Consider the following 27,444-nt stretch of genomic DNA (forward strand, 5'->3'; position numbering starts at 1 on the left):
TCGGGTATCTCTGGCTTGAATGTGCAGACGGATGGCCAACATACTTGCCACCGCTCACGAGTAAAGGCAGGGCATCCGACCTCGAAAGGTAGGCCCCCGCCGATATCGGGTGCAGGCTCGTCAACGTTAGGACCGTTGCACCCATCGGTCCGGCGGTGGTCGTCGCGGTGTTGCCCAATGACAACGCACGCGTCTTCTCTCTACCTGTCCTCCGGGGCTTGTCGTTGATCTGGATGCGCTCGAGGGTCAGAAGAGGCCATTGAGACATCATCAGGTTCCTGCTGCTATCGAGCTCGCGCTGGTTGCCATGGTGGGGACTGCACCATGGGGGTGTCCCCTTCCGTACAACCAGCAGCACGAGTCGTTGCCATCGCTTAGGGAGGCAGTGGTGGGCCAGCTCGCTATGAGCCCCCAGCCTCGGCAAAACCGAGCAGGCTCTGGGTGGTGGCATGCCACTCGTCCATCAGCTCAGCTGCTGGCGAGAACCTGAGCAGCAGCTGAGCCTGCTCCATGGCCTCCGTAGTTGTGCTCGGCATGGGTGATGACGACGCGGGTCGCACCATCGCTCGGCTTCTGATGGTGCCAGTAGCGACAGCACTGCACCCCCGATGTTGCGGGGCGGCCACCTGGACGGCATGGTGGAGCGGTGAAGGCGCTTGAGGGCCAACGGCTCCGTTGGGTGCAGCAGCTTGGTCGACTTGCCCAGGGGGAGGCGCATGCACAGCGGTCGCTCCTGTGATAGAGGCGGCCGTAGGGCGGTAGTTCGCCGCACACCGAGCATCATCACTGCGGTTGTGCCCGTCAGCGAGAGGAGGGAGTGTGGACAAAGTAGCTCCTCCACCCGTACCTCGTAGAGCATTGCCATTGGGTTGTTGCTGATGTCGCTCTCCTTCGGTGTCTCCTGCTCCTGCTTCGGGCACGGAGGAAATGGTGACGGTGGCGCCTGCTCCGACCACATCCCTAGCGGCATCCACATCCTCGCGCATCTCCGCACCTCCCGTAGCATTGGTAGCTATGGGTGGCGGAGCCTTTGAGGTGGACGGTTGAGCCGAAACACCGGACTTCTTCTTGGGTGCCATGGCTGGTGGCATCATCGAAGATGAAGATGGCGATGAAGGTAACGCGTTGCACATGCTTTCGGGTTCGCGCAAGCGATCCCCCTACCTGGCGTGCCAAAGATGTCGCATGAAACCACGACCACCTATGGGACCAAGGGGCCCCTTGCTGGTTTGGCAGGGGGGATGTCGCGTTGCACAAAGAGCAAAGGAGCATGCGGCAGCATGGCAGGGATCACACAAGCAATTTTACCCAGATTCGGGCCTCCCCGAGGCGTAAAACCCTACTCCTGCTTTGGTGGATTGATGGTGGAAGAATGGTGGTGGAGCATAGTACACTTCCCCGGCAGGGACGGTAGTGGCTACACACATATGGGTGTCTAACTTTCCAGCCTCGCGAACCCCTTTCTACGGTTGTCATGTGCCTCCTTTTATAGGTTAAGGGGTCACCACAATGGAAAATCAGTCATTATGCACTGATAAGATAGCAAACAGTGCTATCATACCTAACTCTGCAGGCTGACAGAGTGCATTAAATGCGCCGCTTAACATCACATTGTTGTTCGCCCGGCAAGCCTTGCCGGGCTTGTTTTGCCAGCTCCACACCTACTTGTTTGACACATCGCGGGATGGGTGTCAACCATAGGTTTTCCTGTAGAAAGAGGCTGCCACTTAATCACTTTGCGACTTGACACCGCACTGATTGACGACGTGGGTCATGGGGGAGTGGTTGATGAGGTGTTTCTATCCTTCGTGAGTCCCGGCAGGCCCTACCGGGATGTCTTGGACGGTCTCTTCTGGGGTGGCTCTGCTCTTGCCAAGCCCGTTCGCCTGGCAAGGGCGGATTTTCTCCTGGTGGTATCTTGCTTCTCTAGCTTGATCTTGGTCCTCTTGTTTTGCATGCTGGTCCTTCAAAGATCTTGGTCCCTTTTTCTATGGCATGGCCTAATGCCATGATCTTGTTCCCGTGCTTGTGCACAGTTAGGGCAACATACCCAGGGTCTGTTGCACCAACATAAGCCAAAGAGAATAGAAGCTTGATTCTGAGCTTGGCGCAAAGCGTCTTCCAAAAGTAGTTAAGGAACTTGACGTCGCTGTATGAGACGATAGTCTTGGGCACTCCATGTAGACGCAAGATTTCCCTACAAAAGAGATTGGCAACATGTGAACCATCGTCTATCTTGTTGCCTGGAATAAAATGTGTCATCTTAGAGAATCGGTCCAGAATAATAAATACAGAATCTTTTCCATTTCTAGTTCTAGGCAAACCAAGCACAAAGTCCATACTAATATCTTCCCATGGGTGATACGGAATAGGTAGTGGCATAAAGAGACCATGGGATTGAGCTTTAGACTTAGCTTTGCGACATGTCGAGCATCGGTTGGTGAAGCGTGAAATGTCACAAAACATCTTGGGCCAATAATAGTTCTTGGAGAGCGTGGCAAATGTCTTGTCACGTCCGAACTGTCCCATAAGTCCTCCTCCATGAGCTTCTTGCACAAGTAACAAATGAAGAGAAGACTCAGGAATGCAAAGTTTGTTAGCTCTCATAAGATAATCATCCTTGATGTAATATCGTTCCCAACATGTATGCGTCAAACATTTGGTATATGGAATAGCAAAAGTAGGATCATGCGCATACAAGTCTTTTATGTGCTCAAAGCCAATGACATTCAATTCAAGTTGGGTAACAAGCATGCACTTGCGGGAAAGTGCATCCGCACAACATTCTCTTTGCCTTTGATATACTTGATGACATAAGGAAAAGACTCAATGAATTCACTCCACTTAGCATGAGCTTGTTCAACTTAGTTTGGCCCTTACGATACTTAAGTGTTTCATGATCTGTATGAAAAATGAATCCATGAGGGCGGAGATAATGCTCCCAAACATGCAAGACTCTCACTAAAGCATATAGCTCTTTGTCATAGATGGGGTAGTTAAGTTGCGCTCCGGAAAGTTTTTCACTGAAGTATGCCATGGGGCGCTTCTCTTGCATTAACACACCTCCTATGCCATGACCGCTAGCATCGCAATGTACCTCAAAAGGTTTATCAAAGTTTGGTAAAGCAAGCAAAGGGGCATGTGTAAGCAAATTCTTAAGCTCATTGAACGCGGTATCTTGGAATGGACCCAAAACAAAAGGAGCGTTTTTCTTGCTCAAGGTATGAAAAGGTGACGCGATGGTGCTAAAATCCTTCACAAATCGATCATAAAATCTGGCTAGGCCAAGAAAACTACGCACTTGTTGCAAGTTTGTGTGTTGGGGCCAAGTTTTAATAGTTTTGATCTTGGTTTTGTCTACATGCACGCCCTTAGAAGAAACGACAAATCCTAGGAAGGCAAGCTTGTCAACACCAAATTTGCATTTCTCCATGTTAGCATAGATTCTCTCTTTGCAAAGAGTTTGCAAAACAGTTCTATGATGGGTGACATGATCTTTGAGAGATTTGCTAAAAAGCAAGTATGTCATCAAAGTAGACCACAAAAAATACACGAATGTAGGGTCTAAGGACAAAATGCATGACGCGCATGAATGTACCGGGTGCTTCAGATAAACCCATAGGCATAACAAGCCATTCATATAAGCCAAATTTGGTCTTAAATGCAGTTTTCCATTCGTCACCTTCTTGTATGCGGATTTGGTAATAGCCACTCTTAAGATCAGTCTTAGAGAAGATTGTGGCTCTGCTAAGCTCATCTAGCATATCAACTAAGAGCGGTATGGGGTGACGTGATATCTAACGGTGATAGCATTGATGTGACGACAATCAAAACACATGCGATAAGTACCATCTTTCTTGGGAATAAGGATTACCAGAACGACACATGGGCTCAAGCTTTCTGGTACATGGCCATTGTCGATGAGTTGTTGTACTTGTCATTCGATCTGCATGGTTTCCTCGGGGTTGATGCGGTAGGATGCTTTGTTAGGAAGAGTTGCTCTGGGGATGAGGTCGATGCGGTGTTCGATGCCTCGAAGAGGAGGTAGACCCGGAGGTAGCTCATCGGGGAAGACATCTTGGAATTCTTGCAATAGAGAAGACAACACTAAAGGTAGATGGTGAGGTGTGTTAGTGGTAGTTGCTTCGTCCTTGCATAATAGGACATAGTGCATAACACTTGTTGGGGTTCTCACACACTTCTCTTGTCTCACTTTTGGTGGCGAATAGCACTAGATACTTCTTCTCATTCATCATGGAGGCACTCATTTTAGGCTTGTGACTCTCACTCTCCTTTTGGTGGGTCACTCTCTCACTATTCTCTCCATGATGGGTGCATGCTTGCTTGTCGGCGACCACTTGACTTGGCGACATAGGTCATAGCATGAACTCCTTGCCCTTCATTTTTAAGCTATAGTGATTGGTATGTCCATTGTGGATGACTCTGCGGTCGAGTTGCCATGGCTGTCCAAGAAGTAGGTGGCAAACGGACATAGGTACCACATGACATTCTAAGGTATCCTCATAGGCTTCGATCTTGAACGCCACTTGCACGGTGTGCTCGACTCGAATGGTTCCGATGTCGCTAAGCCATTGTACCTTGTAGGGGCGAGGGTGCATCATCTTGACTAATTGGATCTTGTTGCATAACTCTTCACTTGAAAATTGTGGCAACTTCCTTCATCGATGATAACCTTCACGGAACGTCCATTGATGTCAGCCTTCGTGTGGAAGATGGGGCAACATTGGTCTTTGTCTTGTTGGTGTTGAAGCATCAAGACCTTGGAGACAACAAGAGCAGGGCTCGGATCATTGTCACAAAAGACTTGATCGTCTTCATCCTCATTCACTTGACGATGCATGGCCACGTGCTCAAGGGCTTCCATTTTTTCATCGCTCATAGAGTCATATGTGCCATCATCGTTAATGATCATGGTTCATCTTGTTTGGCACTCATAGGACTTGTGGCCTCGTCCTTGACATTTGAAGCATTTGATGGAACTCGTCTTGGAGGTATCGTCGGTAGGAGTGGTAGATTATTAAGCTCTCGGCTTGAAGGTGCTCGTAGTAGGAGGACGACTTGACAATGTCGAAGTCTTGTAAGTTGACTTGTCTCCCGTGCTTGAGGAAGGTTTGGTCGAAGTAGGAGGCGCCGAAGTCGTTGGAGGTGGAGTGTAGCAGCCGTAATTCTTGGGAGTGTACTTGGAGTACTTGTAGTCCTCTTGTACTTGTCACTCCGCCTTGGTGGCTTGATGCACTAGCTCGAGGAGGTTCCTGTATGGTTGGAAATCCGCAATCTTCTTTATAGGATGGTTGAGTCCATTCAAGAAACGTGCCATCGGAACCAACCTATGATTGGATGGTTAGAGGGAGTGTGGTATCCCTAGCCGACCAGGGTTCAAGTCCTGGTGCTCGCATTTATTCCTGGATATATTTCAGGATTTTCGGCGATGCACATTGATACGTCTCCAACCTATCTATAATTTTTGATTGTTCCATGCTATTATATTATCTGTTTTGGATGTTTAATGGGATTTAATATGCTCTTTTATATTATTTTTGGGACTAACCTATTACCGGAAGCCCAGTGCCAGTTTCTGTTTTTTTCCTATTTTGGAGTTTTATATCATATTGTTGCCATCGAGGATAAAAAGATGGGGTTTATATCATATTGCTTGAGTTTATCCCTCTACATCATGTCATCTTGCTTAATGTGTTACAACGTTCTTATGAACTTAATGCTCTAGATGCATGCTGGATAGCGGTCGATGTGTGGAGTAATAGTAGTAGATACATAATCATTTCAGTCTACTTGACATAGGCGTGGTGCCTATATTCATGATCATTGCCTTAGATGTCTTCATAGTTATGCGCTTTTCTATCAATTGCTCGGCAGTAATTTGTTCACCCACCGTAATACATGCTATCTCGAGAGAAGCCGCTAGTGAAACCTATGGTCCCAGGTCTCTTTTCTATTATATTACATCTCTTTTCCATTATATCGCATCTCGTTTACTATTTTGCACCCTTTACTTTCCAATCTATACAACAAAAATACCAAAAATATTTACTGTACAATCTTTATTGGATCTCACTTTTGCGAGTGACCGTGAAGGGATTGACAACCCCTTTATCGCGTTGGTTGGAAGGTTCTTGATTGTTTGTGCAGGTACTAGGTGACTTGTGCATCGTCTCCTACTGGATTGATACCTTGGTTCTCAAAACTGTGGGAAATACTTACGGTACTTTGCTGCATCACCCTTTCCTCTTCAAGAGATAAACCAACGCAAGCTCAAGAGGTAGCAAGAAGGATTTCTGGTGCCGTTGTCGGGGATATCTATGCCAAGTCATACCATACCAAGTTCCCATCATAAACTATTCTCCCTTGCATTACATTATTCGCCATTCGCCTCTTGTTTTCCTCTCCCCCACTTCTAAAACGATTTTCGAAAACCTTTGCCTTTTCTTCGCCCTCCTACCGTTCGATCTTGTGTTACCATGTACCTTATTTTTGCTTGCATCTTCGCTTGCTAAAAGTTTATGGATCCTCACCCACTTGCTAATCCTTTTAAGAGATTCAATTATGATGAACCAATTTCTAGTTATTTGAGTGCACTAGATTATCTTTATGAAGTTTTGCTTGAAATTTGTGAATCTACAAATTGTGATGAAGAAATTTATAAAGAGATTCATGATAGCTCCTTGAATAAAAAGCATGATTGCATTGATTTTACTATAAATTCTATTGATGTCAATTGTCCTAAAAAACATGCAAAACCCTAAGCTTGGGGATGCTAGTCTTGCTATGTCTACTACTTGTTACAATGATCATGATTGGGGTGATTCTTCTTATGATCTTGAAAATTTATTTAAGCCCCATGATGAATATGAGATTTATAATAGTGTTTGTAATTATATTGAAAGTGGGTTTGGAAGAGTGTCAACTTTAGATCCCACATATTTGGAGAATGTTCAATCTTATGAAATTTTTGATAAAAGTGGATTTGGAGAGGTCATGACTTTAGTTAATGTTAATCCCACTATTTTGGAAGAGTGTCAACTTTGCATGCATGTGGATCGTGTTGAGAATATTTTATGTGATAGCTATTTTGTTGAATTTTCTAATGATCCGACATGTAATTGTTATGAGAGAGGAAAATATGGTTGTAGAAATTTTCATGTTACTAAATTACCTCTCATTATGTTGAGATTTCTATTGTTTCTTTCCGTTTCCTTGCATATGCTAGTTTTTGCTTGCTATGATAATTTGTTTGCCTATAAGATGCCTATGCATAGGAAGTATGTTAGAATTAGATGTTTTTGCCACGTATTTCATGATGCTCTATTTGCGCTTCAATTCTTGTCTTTCATGTGAGCATCATCGAAATCTCAATGCCTAGCTAGGGGCGTTAAACGGTAGCGCTTGTTGGGAGGCAACCCAATTTTTGTTCTTTGATTTTTTCTCCTGTTTAGTAATAAATAATTCATATAGCTTATGTTTAGATGTGGTTTTATGTTTTAATTAGTTTTTGTGCAAGTAGAACCTTTGGGAAGACTTGGGTGAAGTCTTTGCGATCTTCCTGTAAAAAACAGAAACTTTTGTGCTCACTAGAATAGCTGTCATTTTTTACAGAAGAGTGATTTTAGGTTGATTATTTTTGAAGATGATTAATAGAAAAATTACTCACGTCCACCAATTTATTTCAGAATTTTTAGTTACATAAGTATATGAAACTTAGATATTGCTACAGACGGTTCTGTTTTTGACAGATTCTGTTTTTCGTGTGTTGTTTGCTTATTTTGATGAATCTATGGGTAGTATCGGGGGGTATGAACCATAGATAAGTTGGAATAAAGTAGGTTTAACACCAATATAAATAAATAATGAGTTCATTACAGTACCTTAAAGTGGTGGTTTATTTTCTTATACTAACGGAGCTCATGAGATTTTCTGTTGAAGTTTTGTGTTGTGAAGTTTTCAAGTTTTTGGGTAAAGATTTGATGGATTTTGGAATAAGGAGTGGCAAGAGCCTAATATTGGGGATGCACAAGGCACCCCAAGGTAAAATTCAAGGACAACCAAAAGCCTAAGCTTGGGGATGCCCTGGAAGGCATCCCCTCTTTCGTCTTCGTCTATCGGTAACTTTACTTGAGGCTATATTTTTATTCACCACATGATATGTGTTTTGCTTGGAGCGTCTTGTATGATTTGAGTGTTTACTTTTTAGTTTACCACAATCATCCTTTCTGTAACACCTTTTGGGAGAGACACGCATGAGTCGGAATTTATTAGAATACTCTATGTGCTTCACTTATATCTTTTGAGCTAGACAATATTGCTCTAGTGCTTCACTTATATCTTTTTAGAGCATGGTGGTGGTTTTATTTTATAGATATTGTTGATCTCTCATGCTTCACTTATATTATTTTAAGAGTCTTTTAGAACAGCATGGTAATTTGCTTTGGTTATAAAATTAGTCCTAATATGATGGGCATCCAAGATGGGTATAATAAAAACATTCATATAAAGTGCATTGAATACTATGAGAAGTTTGATTCTTTATGATTGTTTTGAGATATGAAGATGGTGATATTAGAGTCATGCTAGTAAAGTAGTTGTGAATTTGAGAGATAATTGTGTTAAAGTTTGTGATTCCTGTAGCATGCACGTATGGTGAACCATTATGTGATGAAGTTGGAGCATGATTTATTTATTGATTGTCTTCCTTATGAGTGGCGGTCGGGGACGAGCGATGGTCTTCCTACCAATCTATCCCCCTAGGAGCATGTGCGTAGTACTTCGTTTCAATAAATAATAAATTTTTGCGATGAGTATGTGAGTTCTTTATGACTAATGTTGAGTCCATGGATTATACGCACTCTCACCCTTCCACCATTGCTAGCCTCTCTAGTACTGTGAAACTTTCGTCGGTACCATACACCCACCATATACCTTCCTCAAAATAGCCACCATACCTACCTATTATGGCATTTCCATAGCCATTCCGAGATATATTTCCATGCGACTTTCCACCGTTCCGTTTATTATGACATGCTCCATCATTGTCATATTGCCTTGCATGCTCATGTAGTTGACATCGTATTTGTGGCAAAGCCACCATTCGTAATTTTTCATACATGTCACTCTTGAATCATTGCACATCCCGGTACACTGCCGGAGGCATTCACATAGAGTCATATTTTGTTCTAAGTATTGAGTTGTAATTCTTGAGTTGTAAGTAAATAAAAGTGTGATGATCTTCATTATTAGAGCATTGTCCCAGTGAGGAAAGGATGATGGAGACTAGACTATGATTCCCCCACAAGTCGGGATGAGACTCCAGACTAAATATAAAAAGGAAAAAAAGAGGCCATAAAAAAGAGAGAAAAGGCCCAAATAAAAAAATGAGAGAAAAAGAGAGAAGGGGCAATGCTACTATCCTTTTACCACACTTGTGCTTCAAAGTAGAACGATGATCTTCATGATAGAGAGTCTCCTATGTTGTCACTTTCATATACTAGTGGGAATTTTCATTATATAACTTGGCTTGTATATTCCAATGATGGGCTTCCTCAAAAATGCCCTAGGTCTTCGTGAGCAAGCAAGTTGGATGCACACCCACTTAGTTTCTTTTTGAGCTTTCATACACTTATAGCTCTAGTGCATCTGTTGCATGGCAATCCCTACTCACTCACATTGATATCTATTGATGGGCATCTCCATAGCCCGTTGATACGCCTAGTTGATGTGAGACTATCTTCTCCTTTTTGTCTTCTCCACAACCACCGTTCCATTCCACCTATAGTGCTATGTCCATGGCTCACGCTCATGTATTGCGTGAAGATTGAAAAAGTTTGAGAACATCAAAAGTATGAAACAATTGCTTGGCTTTTCATCGAGGTTGTGCATGATTAAATACTTTATGTGATGAAGATAGAGCATAACCAGACTATATGATTTTGTAGGGATAGCTTTCTTTGGTCATGTTATTTTGAGAAGACATGATTGCTTTGTTAGTATGCTTGAAGTATTATTATTTTTATGTCAATATTAAACTTTTGTCTTGAAACTTTCGGATCTGAACATTCATGCCACAATAAAGAAAATTACACTGATAAATATGCTAGGTATCATTCCACATCAAAAATTTTGTTTTTATCATTTACCAACTCGAGGACGAGCATGAATTAAGCTTGGGGATGCTTGATACGTCTCCAACGTATCTGTAATTTTTGATTGTTCCATGCTATTATATTATCTATTTTGGATGTTTAATGGGCTTTAATATGCTCTTTTATATTATTTTTGGGACTAACCTATTAACCGGAGGCTCAGTGCCAGTTTCTATTTTGTGCCTATTTTAGAGTTTTGCAGAAAAGGAATACCAAACGGAGTCCAAATGGAATGAAACCTTCACGATGATCTTTCTTGGACCGAAAGCAATCCAGAAGACTTGGAGTAGAAGTCAGAAACGCCACGAGGCATCCACGAGGCAGGAGGGTGCGCCCAGGGGGGTAGGCGCGCCCCCACCCTCGTGGGCCCCTCGTAGCTCCACCGACATACTTCTTTCGCCTATATATACTCTTGTACCCTAGAAACATCAGGGAGAGCCACGAAACCACTTTTCCACCGTTGCAACCTTATGTACCTGTGAGATCCCATCTTGGGGCCTTTTCCGGCGATCTGCCGGACGGGGAATCGATCATGGAGGGCGTCTACATCAACACCATTGCCTCTCCGATGAAGCATGAATAGTTTACCACAGACCTTCGGGTCCATAGTTATTAGCTAGATGGCTTCTTCTCTCTTTGATTCTCAATACAAAGTTCTCCTTGATGTTCTTGGAGATCTATTTGATGTAATACCTTTTTGTGGTGTGTTTTCCGAGATCCGATGAATTGTGGATCTATGAACAAGATTATCTATGAATATTATTTGGTTCTTCTCTGAATTCTTATATGCATGATTTGATATCTTTGAAAGTCTCTTCAAATTATAGGTTTAGTTTGGCCTACTAGATTGATCTTTCTTGAAATGGGAGAAGTGCTTAGCTTTGGGTTCAATCTTGCGGTGTCGTTTCTCGGTGATAGTAGGGGCAGCAAGGCACGTACTATATTGTTGCCATAGAGGATAAAAAGATGGGGTTATATCATATTGCTTCAGTTTATCCCTCTACATCATGTCATCTTGCTTAATGCGTTACTTTGTTCTTATGAACTTAAACTCTATACACTACAAAAAAAAGACACATCCATGACATTTTGGGCCGAACGAAAAATTTTCCTGTCATACACATGACACTTCTGTGACGATAATTGTGACAAAACCCGGTATCATCATAGATGTGGTGGGCTCCTACTTCTATGACAAAAAATCATGACAGAAAATGGGCTTTTCATCCTGGGCGAGCCGAAGATGCAACTGCATGACATTCTTTGGGCCGTCCATGACGGAAAAAATCGTGGTAGAAGCGAGGCGAGGAAAATTTCGGGGAGTTCCCGGGTACGATGGGAGGTCGGGGGCCGAGCGATGCATGTTTCTCTCGTACACGTACGCGCGTGTGTGCGAGGCGTTGGCTCTAACTGAACCCGAGCGAGGCATTGGACTCTAACTGAACCCGAGCGATTGCACTGCAGGCTACGCGTTACTGAACCCGAGTGATCAATCGATGGCTGTTAACTGAACCCGATCGAGCGATTCCTTCGCTACTGCTGCTAACTGAAGCCGATGGATGCTACCTCTCTGGATGAACAGTGAGCGTTGCGGGGGGGGGGAGTTGGATGAACAGTGAGTGGTGGCGTTGCCTCTGGATGAACAGGACCCCGTGGTGTGGAGGGCTGGATGAACAGTAGACGATGGAGGGGTTCCCGTGGAGGGGTGGTTGAACAGTAGCCGGTGGAGTAGTGCGCGGTGGAGGCTGGATGAACATGATCCCATGGAGGCTGGAGGAGGTCAACGGTAGCCCGTGGAGGCTAGAGGTCGACGGTGGAGATGAACAGTATCTCGTGGAGTCCCATTTTGTGGCACGCCACACCCCTCCCGATGAACAGGATCCTCGTTTCGATTGTAGGAGGTCTGTTTCGTCCGTTTTGCGGTACGCCACACCCCTCCCGATCAACAGGACCCCCGTTTCGACCGTAGGAGGTCCGTTTCCTCTGTCTTGCGGTACGCCAGACCCCTCCCGATGAACAGGGTCCCGTTTCGAACGTGGTCGGTCGAACACAAGGCCGTTTCCTCTGTTCTGCGGTATGCCATGCCTCGTTTCCATCGCCTGTTCCGTCCAAGCCCTCCCGATGAACATGACGACACATTTCGTTCCGACCTAGCCGGTTGGCTCCCACGCATTCCGTTGCCTCCCGATGAACACGACGCATTCCGTTGCCTCCCCATGAACACGACACATTCCGTTGCCTCCCCATGAACACGATGACGACGCTGTTTCTCCGTTCTGACCCAGCCATGTACATCAGCCCTGGCCGTACGTATGCGCGAGTAGGCGCTCGAGACCCCGCCTGTATGTACACATACGTGGCCGTATTTTCTTTCTCGCACCTTGGCCGCTGTACGTACATGTACATGCTACGTGCATGCTTCTACAACGACACGTGCGCACCTCTACATCCACCAGTATATATGTACATACACGTTCACGACAAGAATGACAACGCTACGTACGCTTCGACACCAGGTGGGTCCCGACTGTCAAGAACTTCCTTGTGTGCGAAGATGTAGCTGGTGGGTCCCAGCAGTCAGGGGGGCGAATCATTTTTTTTGCCCGAACGCACTTCCTTGCATGCGAAGGTGTAGCTGGTGGGTCCCAGCAGTCAGGGGGAAACGTTTTTTTCGCGAAATACGGTGTCCCGTCCGGTGGGTCCCCGCTGTCAGGTGGAGGAATAATTATTTTGTGCGTAATAAGGAGGCACTTCCTTGCTACGGCCGTGGACCCAGCTGTCAGCCTCTCCACGTACAGTCCACATCCGATGGAAGCTGTTCCTTGACCATGTTGACCACGCCGCGCCGAGAGCACCAGCGCGGTGGACGACGGCGAGGCCTAGGAAGGGGACGACGCGGAGCCGGGGAAGACGCGGCAGTGGATGCCCACGCGTAGAGGAGTACGAGGGTTCACTGGTTCGCTGCGGTGTGAGGCTACCGTCGCCGCAGAATAACAGGGGGTGTGGGTGAGTAGAGGGATGGCCTGGCCAGCGGTGGGAGTAGTAGGCGGCGGTGAGGCCTCCGCCGCATCATAGCCGGCCATGGGAGGCAGGACCAAGAGGCACGACCGGCGCTGGTTTGGGCGGCTGGAGCAAGAAGACCAGAGGCTGAAGAAGCACTGCGTCCGTTGGATGGAAATCGTATGGTCACTGGAGGTAGAATCGTGCATATTGACTAAGTTGACAAAGCCCTCCGTCCCCGTCAACTTAGTAGGCCCACAAGTCAGCCTGCCCCTATACTGGTTCCCAGCTAACAGGGGGAGTATTCGTTTTTTTGTGCGTAATAAGGAGGCACTTCCTTGAGTGGGAAGATATAGCTGGTGGGTCCGAGTTGTCAGCGGCGGTAACATTTTTTTTCGCGAAATACAGAGGCCCTTTCAGTTGGTCCCTGATGTCAGGTGGAGGAATCATTATTTTGCGCGTAATAAGGAGGCATTTCCTTGCGTGCGGCCGTGGACCCAGCTGTCGTCCTCTCCACGTACAGTCCACTTCAGATGCATGTTGGTCATTGACCATGTTGACCAGGCCGCGCCGAGAGCACCAGGGCGGTGGACGACGGCGAGGCCAGGAAGGGAACAACATAGAGGCAGGGAGGACTCCGCAGTTGTTTCCCACACGGAGGGGAGTACGACAGTACGACTGTACAAAGGTTTACTGGTTCGTCTGCCGTCGCCGGAGAATAACAGCAGGTGTGGGTGAGTAGAGGGATGGCTAGGCCAGCGATGGGAGTACGGTGGGGCGGTGAGGCCTGCACAGCAGCACAGCCGGCCGCGGGGAGGAGGGAGCAGGCAGTCCTGCCGGCGCTTGTTTGAGCGGCTGGAGCAGGAAGAGCAGAGATTAAAGAAGCACGACGGCCGTTGGATGGACATCCAACAGTCGCTGCTTGTGCGTGAATCTTTTTTTAGGAAAGCCTCAAATCTGTGGAAAAGAGCATACATCCCATCTGCCATTATTTCTAATAATTTACAGCCCATTTGCTAATTCTTAAGGTTTTTTTTGGAGCCCATATTCTTTTTGTTAGCATTACAACCCATATTGTGGCCACTGTTAAAAAATTGTACGAAATTTTGCATATTTCGGTGCGGTCTGAACTGTTTTTAATCCTGAAATTTCGACTCACATTCAAACTGATTTTAAAAATAAATGTATATCAATATAAAATCCAACAAATTCTCCACGCATAAAAATTAATGTAATTTATAATCTCGAAATGAAAAAAGCTATTTGAAACTAATTGCCGGTTTGATGTGTTTTAAAAATGTACATCCCATTTCTCATTACTGATAGGCCATTTTCTATGCTAGCCGAATGAAGCTCTCCTCGTCTTGAAAGATTTGCAGCCCAACAGGCCTGACAAAGCGACTTACTTGGCAAATCACAAAAGAACTAGGCTATGGCCGTGGACCCAGCTGCGGTCGTGGACCCAGCTGTCAGCCTCTCCACGTACAGCTCTTCCGATGGAAGTCAGTCGTTGACCACATTGACCATGCCGCGCTGAGACCCAAGAGCACCAAGGCGGTGGACGACGGCGAGGCCAAGGAAGGGGACGAGACAGAGCCGGGGAAGACGCGACGGTGGATGCCCACGCGGAGAGGAGTATGAGGGTTCACTGGTTCGGCTGCGGCGTGAGGCTGCCGTCACCGCAAAATAACAGGGGGTGTGGGTGAGTAGAGGGATCACCTGGGCCAGCGGTGGGAGTAGTAGGGGGCGGTGAGGCCTCCGCGACATCACAGCCGGCCATGAGAGGCAGGAGCACGCGGCACGACCGGCGCTGCTTTGGGCGGCTGGAGCAAGAAGACTAGAGGTTGAAGAAGCACTATCGCCGTTGGATGGACATCGTACGGTCACTGGAGCTAGAATCGTTCATATTGACTAAGTTGACAAAGCCCTTCGTCCTCGTCAACTTAGTAGGCCCAAAAGTCAGCCACCCACTATGATGGGTCCCAGCTAGCAGGGGGTATTCATTTTTTTGTGAGTAATAAGGAGGCACTTCCTTGCGTGCTAAGATATAGCTGGTGGGTCCGACCTATCAGCGATGGGAACGTTTTTTCCACGAAATACAGAAGCCCTTCCCACATACAGTCCACGTACAGTGCGTAATAAGGAGGAACTTTTCTTGTGTGCGACCATGGACCTCGTGGGTCCCAGCCGTCAGGCTCTCCACGTACAGTCCTCTTCCGATGACTCTCGTATGTTGACCATGCCGCGCCAAGCGCACCGAGGTGGTGGACGACGACGAGGCCCCAGACAGGAACGAACCAGAGATGGGGAAGATGTGACAGTGGAGTCGTAGACGGAGAGGAGTGGAAACTTGACTGGTTAGGGTGCGGGGTGGGCCTACACTCAACATAGAATAACAGGAGGTGCGGAGTGGAGGGATGGCCTGGCCGTCGGCGGGGTAGCGTTGGATATAAAGTTACTTTGGGTAAAAAGGACTACTTGTCATCAAAATGGATAAAAGGAGATGTATGTTTATCAATGCATTAATTGCAATGCATGCATGCATAAAGTACATGCATTGGTCAATTTTCTATTAATACTTGCATGCAATGATTTAATGCACCTTGGAATCTGAACATGTGTTGGGGAACAACCAAATTGAGCCTTATAAAATGGAAAAACTAAAATTTTGAGATAAGCCCTATAAAATCGGAAAGGAGGGAGTAGAAAAAGAACTAGTCCATCCGGGAATAGTGCCCACTTCGAAACTAGGACCGTCAATAAATTTTGAGCTTGCGTCTCGTCACATTCCAAATTACTCCAGGCTATATTGAATTACAAACCTGTTCACAGCGATCACAACCTAAACGGTTTCCCACTTAGGAGCGTATTAGTACTCGGTTATAAATACTAGTATGCCAAGATGACTGCACATTCCTCCTCAACTCCTCATCCACAAAAACAAACAAGTCATTCACCATCCTTCCCTTGCGTATGCCATAGCCAGCGTGAGTTCTGGGTTGAGAGATTGCCACCAGGGAGAGGCGAGCATGGAAGCAGAAGCACAAGAGATGTCCCGCCTCGCTGCGAGAGTAGCCGACATGTCCCGCCGTGCCGAAGTACGAGCCCAGAGGTGCCGCTGCGCCGCTGAAGCAGCACGAAGGTCCCGCCATGCCGTTGATGCAGCAGACTGGTCCGGCTGCGTCGCGGAAGCAGCAGAGATGTCCCGCCGCACCGCGAATGCATCAGAGATGTCCTGCCGCACCGCGGCGGCCTGGGAAAATTTCTCACGGGCAGGCGACGACTGTTACAGGCGCATGCATGCGATCGTCCATAGCCAGATGGATCATATCTCCGGCTGGGCGAGATTGCAGGACGACATGAAAGCCTCGTTTGGACAGGCTACCGGCGTCATCCGGTAACAAAGGGAGGGCAATGAGAGGCTCCGGGCCGAGCACGACCTGCTGAGGGAGAAGATCGTCCGAAGTGCAGACCAGCAGGAGGAGACCAGTGCCTTGTTGAAGAGGACCGGCGTCATCGTCAAGAAACTTATGGATGAGAATGACATGCTCCACAACGAGCGCCAAAGGCTGGTGGATGAATCCGCGGATGTTCTCAAGCAGCGTCTTGAGGACACGAAAGAGCTCATTGCCGCTCGCCGCGGAGACTAGTTCCCGCGGCCTGCAGCAACACATCAAGAAAGTAGAGATCAACGAGCCAGATCCTTGTCTTCCTTCTTCTTTTGTGCTTGTGTATTTCGGGCGTAGCCGCATGTGGCTTTTTAAATTATCTTTCTAATTATGTAAGACAATTAATCGTCCTTATATATTCATCAGTCTTGCTATAAGTCGCAATAGTTGCTATATAGGTCCGTCGGATCTTCCATCAAGATACGTGCTTTCAGATTTTCTTTTTTCTCTCTTAAATCTCAGTCGAGTGAGACATAGCCACGCCATTAAATAGAGGCTCGGGCGCCATTAATGGAGACCTTGGGAGAGAGGTGGACGACAGATGGAGGTCAAAGGGCTCTCCTCCCGATAAGCACGCGTAGTGGTCTAATCGCATGCCTCTCATACTCAAATAGCTACCCTGCATGGCGCCTCCTAGCTAATAAAAAATGGGGACGCGTGGTGGCATGTAAATGGTACTAGTAAGTAGAACGCCCACGGTTTCAATAATACTTGTGTTTCCGATTGTAACGTGACAGCACTTGTTCCAAAATGACTGTGTTGATTGTTAATGTGTGCGCCTTTGCAAATCGGACTGCAAAATTACCACAGTATGTTGGTGCCATGTCATGGCACCAAGCCAAGTTTCATTATTTTCATGCGTGTTTTGGATTTACAGGAATTAAAAAACTAAGTTTCTCAATGTTTCCAACCCAGCCACGACGCCCAGAATTTTGAATTTCATTCCCATTTCTTGCATGCAACCTAGAAATTTACCTGAGGACACACATGCGATTTTTCAACCAACTTTGGTGCACTCGAACATGTGCTTGTATTTCAAATTTGAATTATGCACACAAAGGTGACACGTTCCCTCCTAGAGACCACGAGCCTTCTTGAGAGAAGCTCCGATTTGCAAGAAGCTTATACCAAAATTTGTTCCTATCCGGCCAATTTTTTTACTATGACATGACACCATGCCAAGTTTCATGATTTTAAAACCAAGTTTCTCAATGTTCTCGACCGAGCCACGATGCCCAGATGTTTGAATTTTATTCGCATTTTTTGCATGGGACCTAGAAATTCACCCGAGGACACAAATGTGATTTTTCAACCAACTTTGGTGCACGAGAGCATGTGCTTGTAGTTCAAATTTGAATTATGCACATTAAATGACCAAAAACTCAATTAATGTGTAAATAAGGCCAAAGAAGCCGGAATAATTCCAAAATTTATCAGGGCACTCATGTAGTTCTATATTGCCTTTGTAAATAAACTCAAGGGGGACAACGTATATCGTTTCGCACTCAAAGGTGGCACGTTCCCTCTTAGAACCACGAGCCTTCTTGAGAGAAGCTTCGGTTTGCAAGAAGCTTATACCAAAATCTGTTCCTATTCGGCCAATTTTTTTACCATAGCATGGTAGTACCATGACATGACATCCATGCCAAATTTCGTGATTTTCAGACGTGTTTTGGATTTACAAGAATTTTAAAACCAAGTTTCTCAATGTTCTCGGCCGAGCCACGATGCCCAGATGTTTTAATTTTATTCTCATTTCTTGCATGTGACCTAGAAATTCACCTGAGGACACAAATGTGATTTTTCAACCAACTTTGGTGCACGAGAGCATGTGCTTGTAGTTCAAATTTGACTTATGCACAATAAATGACCAGAAACTCAATTAATGTATAAAAAACGACAAACGAACCCGGAATAATTCCAAAATTTAACAGGGCACTAATGTAGTTCTATGTTGCCTTTGTTAAGAAACTCAAGGGGGGCAGCGTATATCGTTTCACACTCAAAGGTGGCACGTTCCGTCTTAGAACCACGAGCTTCCAAATCGGCCCAATTATTTACCACAACATGTTAGTGCCATGACATGACACCATGCCAAGTTTCATGATTTCCAGGCGAGTTTTGGATTTACATGAATTTAAAATCTAAGTTTCTCGATGTTCTTGGCCGAGTCATGACACCCAGATGTTTGAATTTCATTCTCATTTCTTCCATGGGACCTAGAAATTCAACCAAGGACACACATGTGATTTTTCAACCCACTTTGGTGCACCGAAGCATGTGCATGCAATTCATATTTAGATTATGAACATTAAAAGTCCAGAAACTCAATTAATGTATAAAAAGGCCAAATGAACCCGAAATAATTCCAAAATTTAACAGGGCACTCATATAGTTCTATGTTGCCTCTGTAAATAAAATCAGGGGGGAGGCAGCGTATATCATTTCGCACACAAAGGTGACATGTTCCCTCTCGGAACCACAAGGCTTGTTGAGAGAATCTCCGGTTTTGCAAGAAGCTTATACCAAAACTTGTCCCAATTCAGCCAAAAATTATACATATGAAAACAGGGTTTAGATTATCCTGAACATGTCGCTACCTAGACCAATAATGTACTATGATTTGAATTCAACATAAAATGGATACAAATATTTGAATTGGAGAGTGTATGGTACATGTAGTTCATAGTGAAATATGATTACTGCTATATGCATGTTTTTTGTTATCAAGATAATATTTAAATTATTGTATAACTTGACAACAATCGTATTCAAATAAGGAAAATTGATTCAAATTTAGTCCATATGGTAGACGACAATATATATGTTCACATAGTGGAGTAAAATGTTCATATATGATGGAAGATCAAAATGTATGACTACATCAATTATAAACCACAAGGTCACCTAACGATATATTCGAATTCAACATAACGTGGATCCAAAAATTGAAATTCGAGATCATGGCATCTGTAATCATATAAAAAGGGACATTACTATTTCTTTGGTGGGAATTGATTTGTTATTTGTTGTTGTTGAGGGAAGTACGAATCGATTTGGTACTGTGCAGGGTAATCTTGTTCTCCCGATTTTTTTACATTTTTCTTGTAGTTTTTTCAATGGCATGACATGACTCTCTTGTGTCTTGTATGACTTGTTTTTTTACATGTTAAGTTTGTTCTGCCGAACAAGGAATCCGCACCTTGTTATCCCGAAATTTTCAAGCTCGAGTATCTTTTGTCTCACCTGCTTTGAAACTCCCGCCTCTTCAACCCGTGTCGCGCCTTGTTATCCCGAAATTTGGACACGCGCGAGAACTCCCTCCTCATCCGAAATCGCTCCCGCAGCCTAGACACGCGAAATCCCCCTTCTACCCTCACCCGGAAATGAAGCCCCACGTCGCGGTGTCAAAACCGGTGGGGGTACGCTGGTAACTTACCCTACATTTCGGACAAGCGTGTCCCTAAGCTTGGCTCCCCCTCCCCCTTCGGCCCCCATTCGTACACCGAGGCCGCCAAAACCCGCGAAACCCCACGCTCCTCCGTCGGCCTCCCGACCGCCGCCCAGCCGGAGACTCTTCCCCGACTATGTCGTCCACCGCAACAGCTCGCCGTGCCTCATCCACCGCACCGGATGAGGATCCGTTGTCGATCTCGTCGTCCCGCCGGATAAGCCGCCCCGTCCTCCACCTCCAAGGAGCTGCCCCGACGTTCGCCTCGTCTATCGTGCCACCTCAATCCCCACAGCGCCGTCTTGACCCGCACCACCGGAACCACAGCACCCTCACCAATTCCTCTGATGAAGCCGAGGCCAACTCAGCGCCACCAAGGAGGTTCTGCACTCACCGCTGCATTTTATCTTTTATTCGATCTCACGGGGCTGCCGGTGCTCGATACCGAGCAGACATGGCGTCTCTCCATCAACGGCGCCGTCACCGGCCACATCATCCATGACATCTCTCCCCCATGTCATTGCTTCCTCGACGGCAACTTCCATAACCGCACTAGCTGCAGCTGCTCTGGCTCTCGCTCATGCCGCGGCTCTGTTCTTGCTGTCGGTCGCGCTGCTGCACTGCTCCTGCTTTCGTTCGTGCTGCTGCTCTGCTCTTGCTCTCGCTTGCGCTGCTGCTGCTGCTGCACGACCTCTGGCAGCTACAGGAGTTGCTGCTTTAGCACTCGCTCACGGTGCTACTGCACGACTTGCTCTCTGCTATTGCATTCCCTGCTCGAGCATCTGCTGATTTAGATCACTGCTTCTCTGCTACTAGTGCTCGAACGCCCTAAACATCTATTGCAATGCTCTGTTACTAGTTCAATCAGTTTCGACAGTAAAATTCAGTTTCGACTGTAAAGTTCATTTTCTTCAGTTAAGTTCGGAGTGAACAGTACTTATAGCATCTGTCAGAGCGGCCGTGGCGCAGCTGATGCATTTTACATCTAGCACTTTTTGGTGATGTATTTTACATCATCTATTGCAGATGATATTAGGGTCCCACTTCAGATTAACGTTGTCTGTCTTGTCATGCTTCAGCCTCGTCGCCGTACACCTTAGCGGAGCTGCTCCAACAACGGAACCGTCCATCATAGTGGAGCAGTACCCTTGGCGCCATTTCCAAAGGCCTCGGATCTTCTTCCCCGCCTCCGACAGTCACACCAGCATCATCACCGTCCTCCATGTCCAACCCAATGATGCTGAGGTCCACAAGGCTATCCAAAGAGGTTGTACACTCGTCGCATCACTTTGTTTCTCCATTCATGTGTTCTTCCAGAGGCCTCGAAGCAGTACCCAGGTTGACTGAAATCCTATGTTTCCAAATGATCTGTTTTGCACGTGCATTCCTATCCTATTCCTGTGTTTTTCCTGTCCCCACATTTATAGAATCCTCCAATTCTAAGGATCCCTTACAGATTTACTTCATTTTCAGATAGGCGTCAAAGAAAACTCTGTGTGTTATGTCCTGCTCCTGTCGTGCCGTCATCCACCCCACCTGAGGTGCACCATCGACAAAAGCGTTCACTGCAGCAGAGACCCCCCCTGCGGACTTTCTTTCGCTGCCTCAGATCATCTTCCCCATTGCCGGCAGCCACGCCAACTGCATTACCATCATCGACTGAGTAGATGAACCTGAGGACTGCACAGTTCCGGAAGAGAGGTCGCAGTCTTTCGTGTTTGCTTACGTTATACATCAGTTATTATTACTTGCTACTTTATCATTCAATCTTGAGTTTTGAATTGCCCATGGGTCTCATATCGATCCAGCAACGAATAGTATCTGTCTACTATCTGGTTCATCTGGGGTCTTCTACGTGGTTCATGTTGGGTGAGCAACAAACAATAGATGATCCATTGTCTATCCTTTTAAACTAAATCTATAATCTACCTGCTATCATTAGTTTTGGATCCATCCACTCATTTGCTACCATCAGTCTTGATTTTTGCATGCACCCCTTAGGCCTTACAAATCTAAGTACTTTTTATTATGCATGTCAGATGTTGTACACAATCATACTGAACATGTAGAGAAAAAGAGAAGATTGTTGCGTGGGAATATAATGTCATGCAGACGCCGCTCCATGTTGGGCGAAGTGCCCCCCCTCCTGCATTACCAGATTGTATTCCAGAGGAAGATAACTGCTCAGATGGAGATTCAGAAGGAGCCGACCACGCCTGTTTACCACCTGAGGTGTTTGCTCTAACCTGGCATGCTGATGTTGGTCATATCATGCATATGGTGCCTTGCATTGCTTACATTATACATCTTATATATCATCATCTTAGTTTAGATTTGCTTTGTGTGAATGCCACCTCTTTGGTTTCTATATCATACTCCCACCATTCCTAAATATTTGTCTTTTTAGATATTTCAACAAGTGACTTTGTACGGAACAAAATGAGTGAATCTACACTCTAAAATATGTCTATATACATCCGTATGTGGTAGTCCATTTAAAATCTCTAAAAAGACAAATATTTAGGAACGAAGGGAGTATATGGGAATTATGCAATGCCATCTTCTTTAGCCAGGCATCATATACGTGAATCATGCAATGCCATCCTGTTTAGCCAGTCATCGTATATGTGAATTGTGTCGTGCCATATTTTTTTCCATAATGTATTCCATTTGTCAACAATGTTTATACAATCTACTCTTCCTGCATCAGCCATTTGAGTCGGTCATGGGAAAATCTAGAGTGAAAACAAGGTCTTCTGAGCAGTCAGTGCTACCTGTCGATGCAGATTTCTTGCTGGTTACAGATAGCTCCTCAGAGGAGGATTCAGAGACAAATGATTAGTCGTATTCGCCCCCCCCCCCGAGGTGCATGCTCTAACTTGGCTGGGTTATATTGCTCATATCATGCATATAGTGTCTTGCATTGCCATGCCATCTGCTTAGATTAGACATGCTTTGTGTGAATGCCTCCTGTTTGCTTTCTATATCAGATATGTGAATTATGCAATGCCATGTTTTTCAGCCAGTTATCATATATGTGAATTATGCACCGCCATGGAGCCAGGCATCATATATGTGAATTATCTCATGCCATCTTTTTTTCATTACGTATTCCATTTGTCGACAATATGTGTATATTGAACTACTCTTCATGTGTATCAGCCATTTGAGCCGGTTACGGAAAAATCTGGAGTGAAAACAAGGTCTTCAGAGCAGGCAATGGTACGCGTTGAAGCATATATCTCGATGGTTACATGGAGCTCCTCACAGGAGGATTCAGAGACAGATGACCAGTCCTATATCCCACCTAAGGTGTATGCTCTAAGTTGCAATGTTTATATTTCTCATATGATGCATATGGTGTCTTGCATTGCTTAGTTTAGACATCATATGCACAATATTGAATTCTATCTGCTTAGTTTAGAGATCATACATGCGAGTGTCAGTTGCTTAGTATATGAACCAATTATGTCAATTATATCATGCCATCATGTATACTTAGACAACATGTATGTGAATTATTTCATCCCAACCTATTTTAGAAAGACATCATATAGTTTTGTCATGTCATCCTGTTTAGGTACGCATCATATGTTGAATTATGCCATTATATCCTGTTAAGTTATCCATCATATATCTGAAACTGTGTCATGCTATCCTGTTTAGTTAGGCATCATATATGTGAAATTGTGTCATGTTGTCCTGTTTGGTTAGACAACATATATGTGAATTACCACATCTGTCTATCATACAATGTCTGTATGTTCAATTTCTTTTCTTGTTTATCAGACATTTGAATTGGAGGGGGTGATGGCAGTATCTAAGGGAGCAAAAACCCGTTCTTCACAAAAGACAGTGCTACCCGTCGATGCAGATAGAACCATAGTTGTACTGGCCCACAAACTAGCCCCACCACACATAATCGAGACTCTTCCAGATTGCACACTTACACCGTTGGGTAGAGAACAAGCTACAACCCATCTAACCGCAACCCCAGCGGATAGTAACCCACTTCTAGTTGACAAAGCACCATGTCCACCATAGAGTACCCCCACACGAGCAGTTTGTAAAGCTACTGCATTGCCCAAAGCACGAAGACCACCACAGCTAACCCAAACTCCACGTTTAAAGCAGAAGAGCAACTGTTCTTAGGTCATATTCCGTAGCTATGGTCGATACTCCTTTGCTGTTGCATCATTGTATTTACTCATACCAACTACTTTCAAATTTGAAGGATCCAATTGAAACTCCAATGGCGCAACAGGTATGTTTTAAACCTATTTCTTTAACTGGATTTATGTTCTAACTTCTTGCTCTACATTGATTTCAGTCTAAGTTGTATAAACAGTTATGTTCTCATGTGATGCACATTACAAGTGCTGCCAATGTTGTGTAGTTTCTCACACTTATATTCTGTCTATGCTGCTGTGTCTTAAAAATATATGAGTTGAACCGTGTCTCTATCTTGATTAGGGAACATAAACTAGAATGATATGGACAGTATAATGACCAATACATAGATATATGTTTGTTTCATGCTGTTATCCTGTCCACCTTACTACTGAACCGGTTTACCAAAATGAGTTTCGTATACTACAAGCTAAACCTGTGATGTGTCTGCTTGTTTCTCTTGTAGTATGCAAACAGAATATTGGAGAAGAGCACCCCACTATGCAATGGTAGAGAAAGTAATGCAGATAAGGTTCAAGATAGTGAGACGACCCTGTTGATCTCCAAGAAAGGTGATAAAAACGATCTTGTAGATAGCGAGAAAACCCCACAGTCCTGCGTTGATGTAGTGTTTGAGTTATTGGCCAGTACCGCTGGCACAAGCTCTTCGAACTCGCTGCCTGAATCACTTCAGCTTCTTCAGTCTCAGCTACAAGCTGAAAGGCATCAGTTAGCTGTGCTGCAGCAAGAAGCCCAAGGACTGAGAAAGTCCCTGCAGAATTCAGATGCGTACTTTCTTGTGCAACAGCAAGCGCTGGAGGATTTAAGCGCCAAACAAGAGAAAGTTAATAAGCTTGCTAAGCATCTTGCCAGCATTATGGGTACCAAGGATATTGTTTCTTGAACTCTTCTGAAGTGGTTTCAGTTCTGGACTTGTTTTGCTACGGCGTTTATATGCTGCTTTGTTCCCTATATTTGCACTGGTGGTGAACTTTGATGCCCAGTGGATGTAATATGTGTAATAGCCGTGATAGCCTAGCATAAGTTGCTTGCTTATTTATTTCCTTGTTGTCTTGTTTATTTGTTTGCTTGTAGTCAGTGCAGTTCTTTTTTCGCGGTTTGCTAGTCGCTGCAATAACCTATTTTTAAAACTAGGCCACAATAACCATGGGCTAATATTTACTGTAGTGACACTGGGTCTCCTACGGGCCGTAGAAATAGTGGGCCTTCTACGGGCCGTAGAAACAGTAGGCCTTCTATGGGCCGTAGAAACAATGGGCCTTCTACTGGTTGTATCATCAATGGGCCTTATACGGGCCATATGATTGATTGCCCAACATGGGCCAATAACATGCCGCATTATGGCTGTAAATGGGCTAGAGTTGGAATTGTCCGTTCATGGGCCGACCATAACAGGCCATCGTTAATAGGCCATATTTGATGAAAACACAGTAGGAGCCTTTCCTACTGTTTACCCTTCAAAAAAAAATAACAGGCCATCGTTAATAGGCCATATTTGATGACGCTATGAAAACGGCCCAACGTATTAACGGACCACAGACGGGCCGACTGTAACCATGGGCTGAATTTGGCCCACAAGCAGAAAATGACAGTAACGGGCTGTAAGTAAACGAATGCTGGAAATGAGCCCAAGAATAAATGGGCTCTGAGAAGGCCGAAAGATAACATGGGCTGGAAACGGCCCAACGGAATAATGGGCCGTTAATGGGTATAAAGTGATACACTGTTCATTACGGGCCAGTTTCATCACGGGCCGTTAATGGGTGTAAAGTGATACACTGTTCATTACGGGCCAGTTTCACCACGGGCCGTTAATAGGCCAAGAGTTACATAGGGCCTCATATGGGCCGAAAGACGTCATGGGCCATACATGGGCCAGAAGTGAAAACGGGCTGGAATCATATTGGATGGCCCAGATGATGCTACTCGGCCTAATTCTGATAGGGCGTAATGAGCCTTGGGTTAGCGGGCTGTAAATGGGCTATATGCGAACAGGCCGTTAACAGGCTTTCCATCGGCCGACCCGCCATCTTTTGACCAAGTCAAATGGGCCGGCCTTTTCATAGGAATGGGCCTCTATTGGGTCGTGCCACGTGTCAACGTATCATAGGCGCCTTCTATCCAATGAGTGGATGACATCTGTCCCAACGATGAGCAGACACGTGTTTCCTCCAGCCAATGATGATTTTACACGTGGAAAATCCCCATTGGTCAGGGTTGTTAACGGGTTATCGGATCCAAAACCCGACCCGATAGCTTAACGGCGTTCCGTTACGGTGGATGCCACGTGTCGGTCACCCTTGACGAAAGCACTTCTGTGACGTGCGTTTTATCATCATGGAAGTGGACACTTCCGTGATGATAATTTTGGTAATGTCATGGAACACTTCTACGACAGCACAGGTATGACTATCTTGATTCTGTCATAAAATCGTCATGGATGTACATGCATGACAGAAAATGCGACCTACTGTGAGAAACACGTATCATCATGGAAGCGTATTTTTTTTGTAGTGAGATGCATGTTGGATAGCAATCGATGTGTGGAGTACTATTAGTAGATGTAATATCGTTTCGATCTACTTGACACGAACGTGGTGCCTATATTCATGATCATTGCCTTAGATGTCTTCATAATTATGTACTTTTCTATCAATTGCTCGGCAGTAGTTTCTTCACCCACCGTAATACATGTTATCTCGAGAGAAGCCACTAGTGAAACCTATGGCCCCCGGGTCTCTTTTCTGTTATATTACATCCCTTTTCCATTATATCGCATCTCGTTTACTATTTTGCACTCTTTACTTTCCAATCTATACAACAAAAATACCAATAATATTTACTTTACTATCTTTATTAGATCTCACTTTTGCGAGTGACCATGAAGCGATTGACAACCCCTTTATCGCGTTGGTTGCAAGGTTCTTGATTGTTTGTGAAGGTACTAGGTGACTTTTGCGTCGTCTCCTACTGGATTGATACCTTGGTTCTCAAAACTGAGGGAAATACTTACGCTACTTTTCTGCATCGCCCTTTCCTCTTAAAGGTAAAAACCAATGCAAGCTCAAGAGGTAGCACGCATTCAGTGGGAGGAGACGTTCCCGTCGATGACGAGGTGCCTACGATGACTCCGTAAATTTCAAGATGATCTTTCAGAGGTACTCATAGGGGTAGGGTGTGT

Source organism: Triticum dicoccoides, chromosome 7B, assembly GCF_002162155.2.
Source record: "Triticum dicoccoides isolate Atlit2015 ecotype Zavitan chromosome 7B, WEW_v2.0, whole genome shotgun sequence".
Taxonomy (NCBI): Eukaryota; Viridiplantae; Streptophyta; class Magnoliopsida; order Poales; family Poaceae; genus Triticum; species Triticum dicoccoides.